Below are 14,025 nucleotides of genomic sequence, written 5' to 3'. Positions count from 1 at the left end.
CTGACGTGGTTTTATGTAATTTGGACGTTTTAAAATTACATCTCTTCCAGTTATTTTCATAAAACACATCGTGTCAGAAGTGGGATTCGAACCCACGCCCTCAAACGAGGATCAGAATACACAGACTCACATCGTGAACGAAGGAAGCTAAGCCCCGTGAGTCTTGCGCCTTAGACCGCTCGGCCATCCTGTTGTAGTCTTATGCAATTTAGACGTTTTAAAATTACATCTCTTCCAGTTATTTTCATAAAACACATCGTCTCAGAAGTGGGATTCGAAAACACTCCCGCAAACGAGGACCAGAATACAGCGATTCACATCGTGAACCAATGAAACTAAGAACCCTTGAGTCTTGCGCCTTAGACCGCTCGGCCATCCTGTTGTGGTCTTATGTAATTTGGACGTTTTAAAATTACATCTCTTCCAGTTATTTTCATAAATCACATCGTGTCAGAAGTGGGATTCGAACCCACGCCCTTAAACGAGTACCAGAATACACAGATTCACATCGTGAACGAAGGAAGCTAAGCCCCTTGAGTCTGGCGCCTTAGACCGCTCGGCCATCCTGTTGTGGTCTTATGTAATTTTGACGTTTTTAAATTACATCTCTTCCAGTTATTTTCATAAAACACATCGTGAACCAATGAAACTAAGAACCCTTGAGTCTTGCGCCTTAGACCACTCGGCCATCCTGTTGTGGTCTTATGTAATTTGGACGTTTTAAAATTACATCTCTTCCAGTTATTTTCATAAAACACATCGTGTCAGAAGTGGGATTCGAACCCACGCCCTTAAACGAGTACCAGAATACACAGATTCACATCGTGAACGAAGGAAGCTAAGCCCCTTGAGTCTGGCGCCTTAGACCGCTCGGCCATCCTGACGTGGTTCTTTGTAATTTGGACGTTTTAAAATTACATCTCTTCCAGTTATTTTCAAAAAACACATCGTGTCAGAAGTGGGATTCGAACCCACGCCCTAAAACGAGGACGAGAATACACAGATTCACATCGTGAACGAAGGAAGCTAAGCCCCTTGAGTGTGTCGCCTTAGACAGCTCGGCCATCCTGTTGTGGTCTTTGGTAATTTTGACGTTTTAAAATTACATCTCTTCCAGTTATTTTCATAAAACACATCGTGTCATAAGTGGGATTCGAACCCACGCCCTCAAACGAGGACCAGAATACACAGATCCACATCGTAAACGAAGGAAGCTAAGCCCCTTGAGTCTGGCGTTTAGACCGCTCGGCCCTCCTGACGTGGTTTTATGTAATTTGGACGTATTAAAATTATATCTCTTCCAGTTATTTTCAAAAAACACACCGTGTCAGAAGTGGGATTCGAACCCACGCCCTAAAACGAGGACGAGAATACACAGATTCACATCGTGAACGAAGGAAGCTAAGCCCCTTGAGTCTGGCGCCTTAGACCGCTCGGCCATCCTGACGTAGTTTTATGTAATTTGGACGTTTAAAAATTACATCTCTTCCAGTTATTTTCATAAAACACATCGTGTCAGAAGTGGGACTCGAACCCACGCCCTCAAACGAGGACCAGAATACAGTGTTTCACATCGTGAACGAAGGAAGCTAAGCCCCTTGAGTCTGGCACCTTAGGCCGCTCGGCCATCCTGACGTGGTTTTATGTAATTTGGACGTTTTAAAATTACATCTCTTCCAGTTATTTTCAAAAAACACATCGTATCAGAAGTGGGATTCGAACCCACGCCCTAAAACGAGGACGAGAATACACAGACTCACATCGTGAACGAAGGAAGCTAAGCCCCTTGAGTCTGGCACCTTAGGCCGCTCGGCCATCCTGACGTGGTTTTATGTAGTTTGGACGTTTTAAAATTACATCTCTTCCAGTTATTTTCATAAAACACATCGTGTCAGAAGTGAGATTCGAACCCACGCCCTCAAACGAGGACCAGAATACACAGATTCACATCGTAAACGAAGGAAGCTAAGCCCCATGAGTCTGGCGCCTTAGACCGCTCGGCCCTCCTGACGTGGTTTTATGTAATTTGGACGTTTTAAAATTACATCTCTTCCAGTTATTTTCATAAAACACATCGTGTCAGAAGTGGGATTCGAACCCACGCCCTCAAACGAGGACCAGAATACACAGATTCACATCGTAAACGAAGGAAGATAAGCCCCATGAGTCTGGCGCCTTAGACCGCTCGGCCATCCTGTTGTGGCCTTTTGTAATTTTGACGTTTTAAAATTACATCTCTTCCAGTTATTTTCATAAAACACATCGTCTCAGAAGTGGGATTCGAAAACACTCCCGCAAACGAGGACCAGAATACAGCGATTCACATCGTGAACCAATAAAACTAAGAACCCTTGAGTCTTGCGCCTTAGGCCACTCGGCCATCCTGTTGTGGTCTTATGTAATTTGGACGTTTTAAAATTACATCTCTTCCAGTTATTTTCATAAAACACATCGTGTCAGAAGTGGGATTCGAACCCACGCCCTTAAACGAGTACCAGAATACACAGATTCACATCGTGAACGAAGGAAGCTAAGCCCCTTGAGTCTGGCGCCTTAGACCGCTCGGCCATCCTGTTGTGGTCTTATGTAATTTTGACGTTTTTAAATTACATCTCTTCCAGTTATTTTCATAAAACACATCGTGTCAGAAGTGGGATTCGAACCCACGCCCTGAAACGAGGACCAGAATACAGCGATTCACATCGTGAACGAAGGAAGCTAAGCCCCTTGAGTCTGGCGCCTTAGACCGCTCGGCCCTCCTGACGTGGTTTTATGTAATTTGGACGTTTTAAAATTACATCTCTTCCAGTTATTTTCATAAAACACATCGTGTCAGAAGTGGGATTCGAACCCACGCCCTCAAACGAGGACCAGAATACACAGATTCACATCGTGACGAAGGAAGCTAAGCCCCTTGAGTCTGGCGCCTTAGACCGCTCGGCCATCCTGTTGTGGTCTTATGTAATTTTGACGTTTTTAAATTACATCTCTTCCAGTTATTTTCATAAAACACATCGTGTCAGAAGTGGGATTCGAACCCACGCCCTGAAACGAGGACCAGAATACAGCGATTCACATCGTGAACGAAGGAAGCTAACCCCCTTGAGTCTGGCGCCTTAGACCGCTCGGCCCTCCTGACGTGGTTTTATGTAATTTGGACGTTTTAAAATTACATCTCTTCCAGTTATTTTCATAAAACACATCGTGTCAGAAGTGGGATTCGAACCCACGCCCTCAAACGAGGATCAGAATACACAGACTCACATCGTGAACGAAGGAAGCTAAGCCCCGTGAGTCTTGCGCCTTAGACCGCTCGGCCATCCTGTTGTAGTCTTATGCAATTTAGACGTTTTAAAATTACATCTCTTCCAGTTATTTTCATAAAACACATCGTCTCAGAAGTGGGATTCGAAAACACTCCCGCAAACGAGGACCAGAATACAGCGATTCACATCGTGAACCAATGAAACTAAGAACCCTTGAGTCTTGCGCCTTAGACCGCTCGGCCATCCTGTTGTGGTCTTATGTAATTTGGACGTTTTAAAATTACATCTCTTCCAGTTATTTTCATAAATCACATCGTGTCAGAAGTGGGATTCGAACCCACGCCCTTAAACGAGTACCAGAATACACAGATTCACATCGTGAACGAAGGAAGCTAAGCCCCTTGAGTCTGGCGCCTTAGACCGCTCGGCCATCCTGTTGTGGTCTTATGTAATTTTGACGTTTTTAAATTACATCTCTTCCAGTTATTTTCATAAAACACATCGTGTCAGAAGTGGGTTTCGAACCCACGCCCTCAAACGAGGACCAGAATACACAGATTCACATCGTGAACGAAGGAAGCTAAGCCCCTTGAGTCTTGCGCCTTAGACCGCTCGGCCATCCTGTTGTGGTCTTATGTAATTTTGACGTTTTTAAATTACATCTCTTCCAGTTATTTTCATAAAACACATCGTGTCAGAAGTGGGTTTCGAACCCACGCCCTCAAACGAGGACCAGAATACACAGATTCACATCGTAAACGAAGGAAGCTAAGCCCCATGAGTCTGGCGCCTTAGACCGCTCGGCCCTCCTGACGTGGTTTTATGTAATTTGGACGTTTTAAAATTACATCTCTTCCAGTTATTTTCATAAAACACATCGTGTCAGAAGTGGGATACGAACCCACGCCATCAAAAGAGGACCAGAATACACAGATTCACATCGTGAACGAAGAAAGCTAAGCCCCTTGACTCTGGCGCCTTAGACCGCTCGGCCATCCTGTTGTGGCCTTATGTAATTTTGACGTTTTAAAATTACATCTCTTCCAGTTATTTTCATAAAACACATCGTGTCAGAAGTGAGATTCGAACCCACGCCCTCAAACGAGGACCAGAATACACAGATTCACATCGTAAACGAAGGAAGCTAAGCCCCATGAGTCTGGCGCCTTAGACCGCTCGGCCCTCCTGACGTGGTTTTATGTAATTTGGACGTTTTAAAATTACATCTCTTCCAGTTATTTTCATAAAACACATCGTGTCAGAAGTGGGATTCGAACCCACGCCCTCAAACGAGGACCAGAATACACAGATTCACATCGTAAACGAAGGAAGATAAGCCCCATGAGTCTGGCGCCTTAGACCGCTCGGCCATCCTGTTGTGGCCTTTTGTAATTTTGACGTTTTAAAATTACATCTCTTCCAGTTATTTTCATAAAACACATCGTCTCAGAAGTGGGATTCGAAAACACTCCCGCAAACGAGGACCAGAATACAGCGATTCACATCGTGAACCAATAAAACTAAGAACCCTTGAGTCTTGCGCCTTAGGCCACTCGGCCATCCTGTTGTGGTCTTATGTAATTTGGACGTTTTAAAATTACATCTCTTCCAGTTATTTTCATAAAACACATCGTGTCAGAAGTGGGATTCGAACCCACGCCCTTAAACGAGTACCAGAATACACAGATTCACATCGTGAACGAAGGAAGCTAAGCCCCTTGAGTCTGGCGCCTTAGACCGCTCGGCCATCCTGTTGTGGTCTTATGTAATTTTGACGTTTTTAAATTACATCTCTTCCAGTTATTTTCATAAAACACATCGTGTCAGAAGTGGGATTCGAACCCACGCCCTGAAACGAGGACCAGAATACAGCGATTCACATCGTGAACGAAGGAAGCTAAGCCCCTTGAGTCTGGCGCCTTAGACCGCTCGGCCCTCCTGACGTGGTTTTATGTAATTTGGACGTTTTAAAATTACATCTCTTCCAGTTATTTTCATAAAACACATCGTGTCAGAAGTGGGATTCGAACCCACGCCCTCAAACGAGGACCAGAATACACAGATTCACATCGTGACGAAGGAAGCTAAGCCCCTTGAGTCTGGCGCCTTAGACCGCTCGGCCATCCTGTTGTGGTCTTATGTAATTTTGACGTTTTTAAATTACATCTCTTCCAGTTATTTTCATAAAACACATCGTGTCAGAAGTGGGATTCGAACCCACGCCCTGAAACGAGGACCAGAATACAGCGATTCACATCGTGAACGAAGGAAGCTAAGCCCCTTGAGTCTGGCGCCTTAGACCGCTCGGCCCTCCTGACGTGGTTTTATGTAATTTGGACGTTTTAAAATTACATCTCTTCCAGTTATTTTCATAAAACACATCGTGTCAGAAGTGGGATTCGAACCCACGCCCTCAAACGAGGATCAGAATACACAGACTCACATCGTGAACGAAGGAAGCTAAGCCCCGTGAGTCTTGCGCCTTAGACCGCTCGGCCATCCTGTTGTAGTCTTATGCAATTTAGACGTTTTAAAATTACATCTCTTCCAGTTATTTTCATAAAACACATCGTCTCAGAAGTGGGATTCGAAAACACTCCCGCAAACGAGGACCAGAATACAGCGATTCACATCGTGAACCAATGAAACTAAGAACCCTTGAGTCTTGCGCCTTAGACCGCTCGGCCATCCTGTTGTGGTCTTATGTAATTTGGACGTTTTAAAATTACATCTCTTCCAGTTATTTTCATAAATCACATCGTGTCAGAAGTGGGATTCGAACCCACGCCCTTAAACGAGTACCAGAATACACAGATTCACATCGTGAACGAAGGAAGCTAAGCCCCTTGAGTCTGGCGCCTTAGACCGCTCGGCCATCCTGTTGTGGTCTTATGTAATTTTGACGTTTTTAAATTACATCTCTTCCAGTTATTTTCATAAAACACATCGTGTCAGAAGTGGGTTTCGAACCCACGCCCTCAAACGAGGACCAGAATACACAGATTCACATCGTGAACGAAGGAAGCTAAGCCCCTTGAGTCTTGCGCCTTAGACCGCTCGGCCATCCTGTTGTGGTCTTATGTAATTTTGACGTTTTAAAATTACATCTCTTCCAGTTATTTTCATAAAACACATCGTGTCAGAAATGGGATTCGAACCCACGCCCTCAAACGAGTACCAGAATACACAGATTCACATCGTGAACGAAGGAAGCTAAGCCCCTTGAGTCTGGCGCCTTAGACCGCTCGGCCATCCTGACGTAGTTTTATGTAATTTGGACGTTTTAAAATTACATCTCTTCCAGTTATTTTCATAAAACACATCGTGTCAGAAGTGGGACTCGAACCCACGCCCTCAAACGAGGACCAGAATACAGTGTTTCACATCGTGAACGAAGGAAGCTAAGCCCCTTGAGTCTGGCACCTTAGGCCGCTCGGCCATCCTGACGTGGTTTTATGTAATTTGGACGTTTTAAAATTACATCTCTTCCAGTTATTTTCAAAAAACACATCGTATCAGAAGTGGGATTCGAACCCACGCCCTAAAACGAGGACGAGAATACACAGACTCACATCGTGAACGAAGGAAGCTAAGCCCCTTGAGTCTGGCACCTTAGGCCGCTCGGCCATCCTGACGTGGTTTTATGTAGTTTGGACGTTTTAAAATTACATCTCTTCCAGTTATTTTCATAAAACACATCGTGTCAGAAGTGAGATTCGAACCCACGCCCTCAAACGAGGACCAGAATACACAGATTCACATCGTAAACGAAGGAAGCTAAGCCCCATGAGTCTGGCGCCTTAGACCGCTCGGCCCTCCTGACGTGGTTTTATGTAATTTGGACGTTTTAAAATTACATCTCTTCCAGTTATTTTCATAAAACACATCGTGTCAGAAGTGGGATTCGAACCCACGCCCTCAAACGAGGACCAGAATACACAGATTCACATCGTAAACGAAGGAAGCTAAGCCCCATGAGTCTGGCGCCTTAGACCGCTCGGCCATCCTGTTGTGGCCTTTTGTAATTTTGACGTTTTAAAATTACATCTCTTCCAGTTATTTTCATAAAACACATCGTCTCAGAAGTGGGATTCGAAAACACTCCCGCAAACGAGGACCAGAATACAGCGATTCACATCGTGAACCAATGAAACTAAGAACCCTTGAGTCTTGCGCCTTAGACCGCTCGGCCATCCTGTTGTGGTCTTATGTAATTTGGACGTTTTAAAATTACATCTCTTCCAGTTATTTTCATAAATCACATCGTGTCAGAAGTGGGATTCGAACCCACGCCCTTAAACGAGTACCAGAATACACAGATTCACATCGTGAACGAAGGAAGCTAAGCCCCTTGAGTCTGGCGCCTTAGACCGCTCGGCCATCCTGTTGTGGTCTTATGTAATTTGGACGTTTTAAAATTACATCTCTTCCAGTTATTTTCATAAAACACATCGTGTCAGAAGTGGGACTCGAACCCACGCCCTCAAACGAGGACCAGAATACAGTGTTTCACATCGTGAACGAAGGAAGCTAAGCCCCTTGAGTCTGGCACCTTAGGCCGCTCGGCCATCCTGACGTGGTTTTATGTAATTTGGACGTTTTAAAATTACATCTCTTCCAGTTATTTTCAAAAAACACATCGTATCAGAAGTGGGATTCGAACCCACGCCCTAAAACGAGGACGAGAATACACAGACTCACATCGTGAACGAAGGAAGCTAAGCCCCTTGAGTCTGGCACCTTAGGCCGCTCGGCCATCCTGACGTGGTTTTATGTAGTTTGGACGTTTTAAAATTACATCTCTTCCAGTTATTTTCATAAAACACATCGTGTCAGAAGTGAGATTCGAACCCACGCCCTCAAACGAGGACCAGAATACACAGATTCACATCGTAAACGAAGGAAGCTAAGCCCCATGAGTCTGGCGCCTTAGACCGCTCGGCCCTCCTGACGTGGTTTTATGTAATTTGGACGTTTTAAAATTACATCTCTTCCAGTTATTTTCATAAAACACATCGTGTCAGAAGTGGGATTCGAACCCACGCCCTCAAACGAGGACCAGAATACACAGATTCACATCGTAAACGAAGGAAGCTAAGCCCCATGAGTCTGGCGCCTTAGACCGCTCGGCCATCCTGTTGTGGCCTTTTGTAATTTTGACGTTTTAAAATTACATCTCTTCCAGTTATTTTCATAAAACACATCGTCTCAGAAGTGGGATTCGAAAACACTCCCGCAAACGAGGACCAGAATACAGCGATTCACATCGTGAACCAATGAAACTAAGAACCCTTGAGTCTTGCGCCTTAGACCGCTCGGCCATCCTGTTGTGGTCTTATGTAATTTGGACGTTTTAAAATTACATCTCTTCCAGTTATTTTCATAAATCACATCGTGTCAGAAGTGGGATTCGAACCCACGCCCTTAAACGAGTACCAGAATACACAGATTCACATCGTGAACGAAGGAAGCTAAGCCCCTTGAGTCTGGCGCCTTAGACCGCTCGGCCATCCTGTTGTGGTCTTATGTAATTTTGACGTTTTTAAATTACATCTCTTCCAGTTATTTTCATAAAACACATCGTGTCAGAAGTGGGTTTCGAACCCACGCCCTCAAACGAGGACCAGAATACACAGATTCACATCGTGAACGAAGGAAGCTAAGCCCCTTGAGTCTTGCGCCTTAGACCGCTCGGCCATCCTGTTGTGGTCATATGTAATTTTGACGTTTTTAAATTACATCTCTTCCAGTTATTTTCATAAAACACATCGTGTCAGAAGTGGGTTTCGAACCCACGCCCTCAAACGAGGACCAGAATACACAGATTCACATCGTAAACGAAGGAAGCTAAGCCCCATGAGTCTGGCGCCTTAGACCGCTCGGCCCTCCTGACGTGGTTTTATGTAATTTGGACGTTTTAAAATTACATCTCTTCCAGTTATTTTCATAAAACACATCGTGTCAGAAGTGGGATACGAACCCACGCCATCAAAAGAGGACCAGAATACACAGATTCACATCGTGAACGAAGAAAGCTAAGCCCCTTGACTCTGGCGCCTTAGACCGCTCGGCCATCCTGTTGTGGCCTTATGTAATTTTGACGTTTTAAAATTACATCTCTTCCAGTTATTTTCATAAAACACATCGTGTCAGAAGTGAGATTCGAACCCACGCCCTCAAACGAGGACCAGAATACACAGATTCACATCGTAAACGAAGGAAGCTAAGCCCCATGAGTCTGGCGCCTTAGACCGCTCGGCCCTCCTGACGTGGTTTTATGTAATTTGGACGTTTTAAAATTACATCTCTTCCAGTTATTTTCATAAAACACATCGTGTCAGAAGTGGGATTCGAACCCACGCCCTCAAACGAGGACCAGAATACACAGATTCACATCGTAAACGAAGGAAGATAAGCCCCATGAGTCTGGCGCCTTAGACCGCTCGGCCATCCTGTTGTGGCCTTTTGTAATTTTGACGTTTTAAAATTACATCTCTTCCAGTTATTTTCATAAAACACATCGTCTCAGAAGTGGGATTCGAAAACACTCCCGCAAACGAGGACCAGAATACAGCGATTCACATCGTGAACCAATAAAACTAAGAACCCTTGAGTCTTGCGCCTTAGGCCACTCGGCCATCCTGTTGTGGTCTTATGTAATTTGGACGTTTTAAAATTACATCTCTTCCAGTTATTTTCATAAAACACATCGTGTCAGAAGTGGGATTCGAACCCACGCCCTTAAACGAGTACCAGAATACACAGATTCACATCGTGAACGAAGGAAGCTAAGCCCCTTGAGTCTGGCGCCTTAGACCGCTCGGCCATCCTGTTGTGGTCTTATGTAATTTTGACGTTTTTAAATTACATCTCTTCCAGTTATTTTCATAAAACACATCGTGTCAGAAGTGGGATTCGAACCCACGCCCTGAAACGAGGACCAGAATACAGCGATTCACATCGTGAACGAAGGAAGCTAAGCCCCTTGAGTCTGGCGCCTTAGACCGCTCGGCCCTCCTGACGTGGTTTTATGTAATTTGGACGTTTTAAAATTACATCTCTTCCAGTTATTTTCATAAAACACATCGTGTCAGAAGTGGGATTCGAACCCACGCCCTCAAACGAGGACCAGAATACACAGATTCACATCGTGACGAAGGAAGCTAAGCCCCTTGAGTCTGGCGCCTTAGACCGCTCGGCCATCCTGTTGTGGTCTTATGTAATTTTGACGTTTTTAAATTACATCTCTTCCAGTTATTTTCATAAAACACATCGTGTCAGAAGTGGGATTCGAACCCACGCCCTGAAACGAGGACCAGAATACAGCGATTCACATCGTGAACGAAGGAAGCTAAGCCCCTTGAGTCTGGCGCCTTAGACCGCTCGGCCCTCCTGACGTGGTTTTATGTAATTTGGACGTTTTAAAATTACATCTCTTCCAGTTATTTTCATAAAACACATCGTGTCAGAAGTGGGATTCGAACCCACGCCCTCAAACGAGGATCAGAATACACAGACTCACATCGTGAACGAAGGAAGCTAAGCCCCGTGAGTCTTGCGCCTTAGACCGCTCGGCCATCCTGTTGTAGTCTTATGCAATTTAGACGTTTTAAAATTACATCTCTTCCAGTTATTTTCATAAAACACATCGTCTCAGAAGTGGGATTCGAAAACACTCCCGCAAACGAGGACCAGAATACAGCGATTCACATCGTGAACCAATGAAACTAAGAACCCTTGAGTCTTGCGCCTTAGACCGCTCGGCCATCCTGTTGTGGTCTTATGTAATTTGGACGTTTTAAAATTACATCTCTTCCAGTTATTTTCATAAATCACATCGTGTCAGAAGTGGGATTCGAACCCACGCCCTTAAACGAGTACCAGAATACACAGATTCACATCGTGAACGAAGGAAGCTAAGCCCCTTGAGTCTGGCGCCTTAGACCGCTCGGCCATCCTGTTGTGGTCTTATGTAATTTTGACGTTTTTAAATTACATCTCTTCCAGTTATTTTCATAAAACACATCGTGTCAGAAGTGGGTTTCGAACCCACGCCCTCAAACGAGGACCAGAATACACAGATTCACATCGTGAACGAAGGAAGCTAAGCCCCTTGAGTCTTGCGCCTTAGACCGCTCGGCCATCCTGTTGTGGTCTTATGTAATTTTGACGTTTTTAAATTACATCTCTTCCAGTTATTTTCATAAAACACATCGTGTCAGAAGTGGGTTTCGAACCCACGCCCTCAAACGAGGACCAGAATACACAGATTCACATCGTAAACGAAGGAAGCTAAGCCCCATGAGTCTGGCGCCTTAGACCGCTCGGCCCTCCTGACGTGGTTTTATGTAATTTGGACGTTTTAAAATTACATCTCTTCCAGTTATTTTCATAAAACACATCGTGTCAGAAGTGGGATACGAACCCACGCCATCAAAAGAGGACCAGAATACACAGATTCACATCGTGAACGAAGAAAGCTAAGCCCCTTGACTCTGGCGCCTTAGACCGCTCGGCCATCCTGTTGTGGCCTTATGTAATTTTGACGTTTTAAAATTACATCTCTTCCAGTTATTTTCATAAAACACATCGTGTCAGAAATGGGATTCGAACCCACGCCCTCAAACGAGTACCAGAATACACAGATTCACATCGTGAACGAAGGAAGCTAAGCCCCTTGAGTCTGGCGCCTTAGACCGCTCGGCCATCCTGACGTAGTTTTATGTAATTTGGACGTTTTAAAATTACATCTCTTCCAGTTATTTTCATAAAACACATCGTGTCAGAAGTGGGACTCGAACCCACGCCCTCAAACGAGGACCAGAATACAGTGTTTCACATCGTGAACGAAGGAAGCTAAGCCCCTTGAGTCTGGCACCTTAGGCCGCTCGGCCATCCTGACGTGGTTTTATGTAATTTGGACGTTTTAAAATTACATCTCTTCCAGTTATTTTCAAAAAACACATCGTATCAGAAGTGGGATTCGAACCCACGCCCTAAAACGAGGACGAGAATACACAGACTCACATCGTGAACGAAGGAAGCTAAGCCCCTTGAGTCTGGCACCTTAGGCCGCTCGGCCATCCTGACGTGGTTTTATGTAGTTTGGACGTTTTAAAATTACATCTCTTCCAGTTATTTTCATAAAACACATCGTGTCAGAAGTGAGATTCGAACCCACGCCCTCAAACGAGGACCAGAATACACAGATTCACATCGTAAACGAAGGAAGCTAAGCCCCATGAGTCTGGCGCCTTAGACCGCTCGGCCCTCCTGACGTGGTTTTATGTAATTTGGACGTTTTAAAATTACATCTCTTCCAGTTATTTTCATAAAACACATCGTGTCAGAAGTGGGATTCGAACCCACGCCCTCAAACGAGGACCAGAATACACAGATTCACATCGTAAACGAAGGAAGCTAAGCCCCATGAGTCTGGCGCCTTAGACCGCTCGGCCATCCTGTTGTGGCCTTTTGTAATTTTGACGTTTTAAAATTACATCTCTTCCAGTTATTTTCATAAAACACATCGTCTCAGAAGTGGGATTCGAAAACACTCCCGCAAACGAGGACCAGAATACAGCGATTCACATCGTGAACCAATAAAACTAAGAACCCTTGAGTCTTGCGCCTTAGGCCACTCGGCCATCCTGTTGTGGTCTTATGTAATTTGGACGTTTTAAAATTACATCTCTTCCAGTTATTTTCATAAAACACATCGTGTCAGAAGTGGGATTCGAACCCACGCCCTTAAACGAGTACCAGAATACACAGATTCACATCGTGAACGAAGGAAGCTAAGCCCCTTGAGTCCGGCGCCTTAGACCGCTCGGCCATCCTGTTGTGGTCTTATGTAATTTTGACGTTTTTAAATTACATCTCTTCCAGTTATTTTCATAAAACACATCGTGTCAGAAGTGGGATTCGAACCCACGCCCTGAAACGAGGACCAGAATACAGCGATTCACATCGTGAACGAAGGAAGCTAAGCCCCTTGAGTCTGGCGCCTTAGACCGCTCGGCCCTTCTGACGTGGTTTTATGTAATTTGGACGTTTTAAAATTACATCTCTTCCAGTTATTTTCATAAAACACATCGTGTCAGAAGTGGGATTCGAACCCACGCCCTCAAACGAGGACCAGAATACACAGATTCACATCGTGACGAAGGAAGCTAAGCCCCTTGAGTCTGGCGCCTTAGACCGCTCGGCCATCCTGTTGTGGTCTTATGTAATTTTGACGTTTTTAAATTACATCTCTTCCAGTTATTTTCATAAAACACATCGTGTCAAAAGTGGGATTCGAACCCACGCCCTGAAACGAGGACCAGAATACAGCGATTCACATCGTGAACGAAGGAAGCTAAGCCCCTTGAGTCTGGCGCCTTAGACCGCTCGGCCCTTCTGACGTGGTTTTATGTAATTTGGACGTTTTAAAATTACATCTCTTCCAGTTATTTTCATAAAACACATCGTGTCAGAAGTGGGATTCGAACCCACGCCCTCAAACGAGGACCAGAATACACAGATTCACATCGTGACGAAGGAAGCTAAGCCCCTTGAGTCTGGCGCCTTAGACCGCTCGGCCATCCTGTTGTGGTCTTATGTAATTTTGACGTTTTTAAATTACATCTCTTCCAGTTATTTTCATAAAACACATCGTGTCAGAAGTGGGATTCGAACCCACGCCCTGAAACGAGGACCAGAATACAGCGATTCACATCGTGAACGAAGGAAGCTAAGCCCCTTGAGTCTGGCGCCT

The 14,025-nt window shown here is 44.8% G+C and overlaps 2 non-coding genes across 2 annotated transcripts; both read right to left on the bottom strand.

Annotated features, from left to right (window-relative positions):
• Nucleotides 1–6,403: 6,403 nt before the first annotated feature.
• On the bottom strand, nucleotides 6,404–6,525 carry TRNAL-CAA (transfer RNA leucine (anticodon CAA)). Its single transcript has 2 exons — nucleotides 6,488–6,525; nucleotides 6,404–6,449 (listed from the first exon to the last, which is right to left on the bottom strand). It is a non-coding gene; the product is annotated as a tRNA-Leu (tRNA).
• Nucleotides 6,526–11,858: 5,333 nt separating this feature from the next.
• TRNAL-CAA (transfer RNA leucine (anticodon CAA)) lies at nucleotides 11,859–11,980 on the bottom strand. The gene is made up of 2 exons: nucleotides 11,943–11,980; nucleotides 11,859–11,904 (listed from the first exon to the last, which is right to left on the bottom strand). It is a non-coding gene; the product is annotated as a tRNA-Leu (tRNA).
• Between the last annotated feature and the right edge of the window lie 2,045 nt (nucleotides 11,981–14,025).

This window comes from Phalangium opilio, unplaced genomic scaffold (assembly GCF_054372755.1).
Source record: "Phalangium opilio isolate 3A_F unplaced genomic scaffold, DU_Popi_V2 ptg000021l_1, whole genome shotgun sequence".
Taxonomy (NCBI): Eukaryota; Metazoa; Arthropoda; class Arachnida; order Opiliones; family Phalangiidae; genus Phalangium; species Phalangium opilio.
This window is presented reverse-complemented; position numbering and strand designations above follow the sequence as displayed.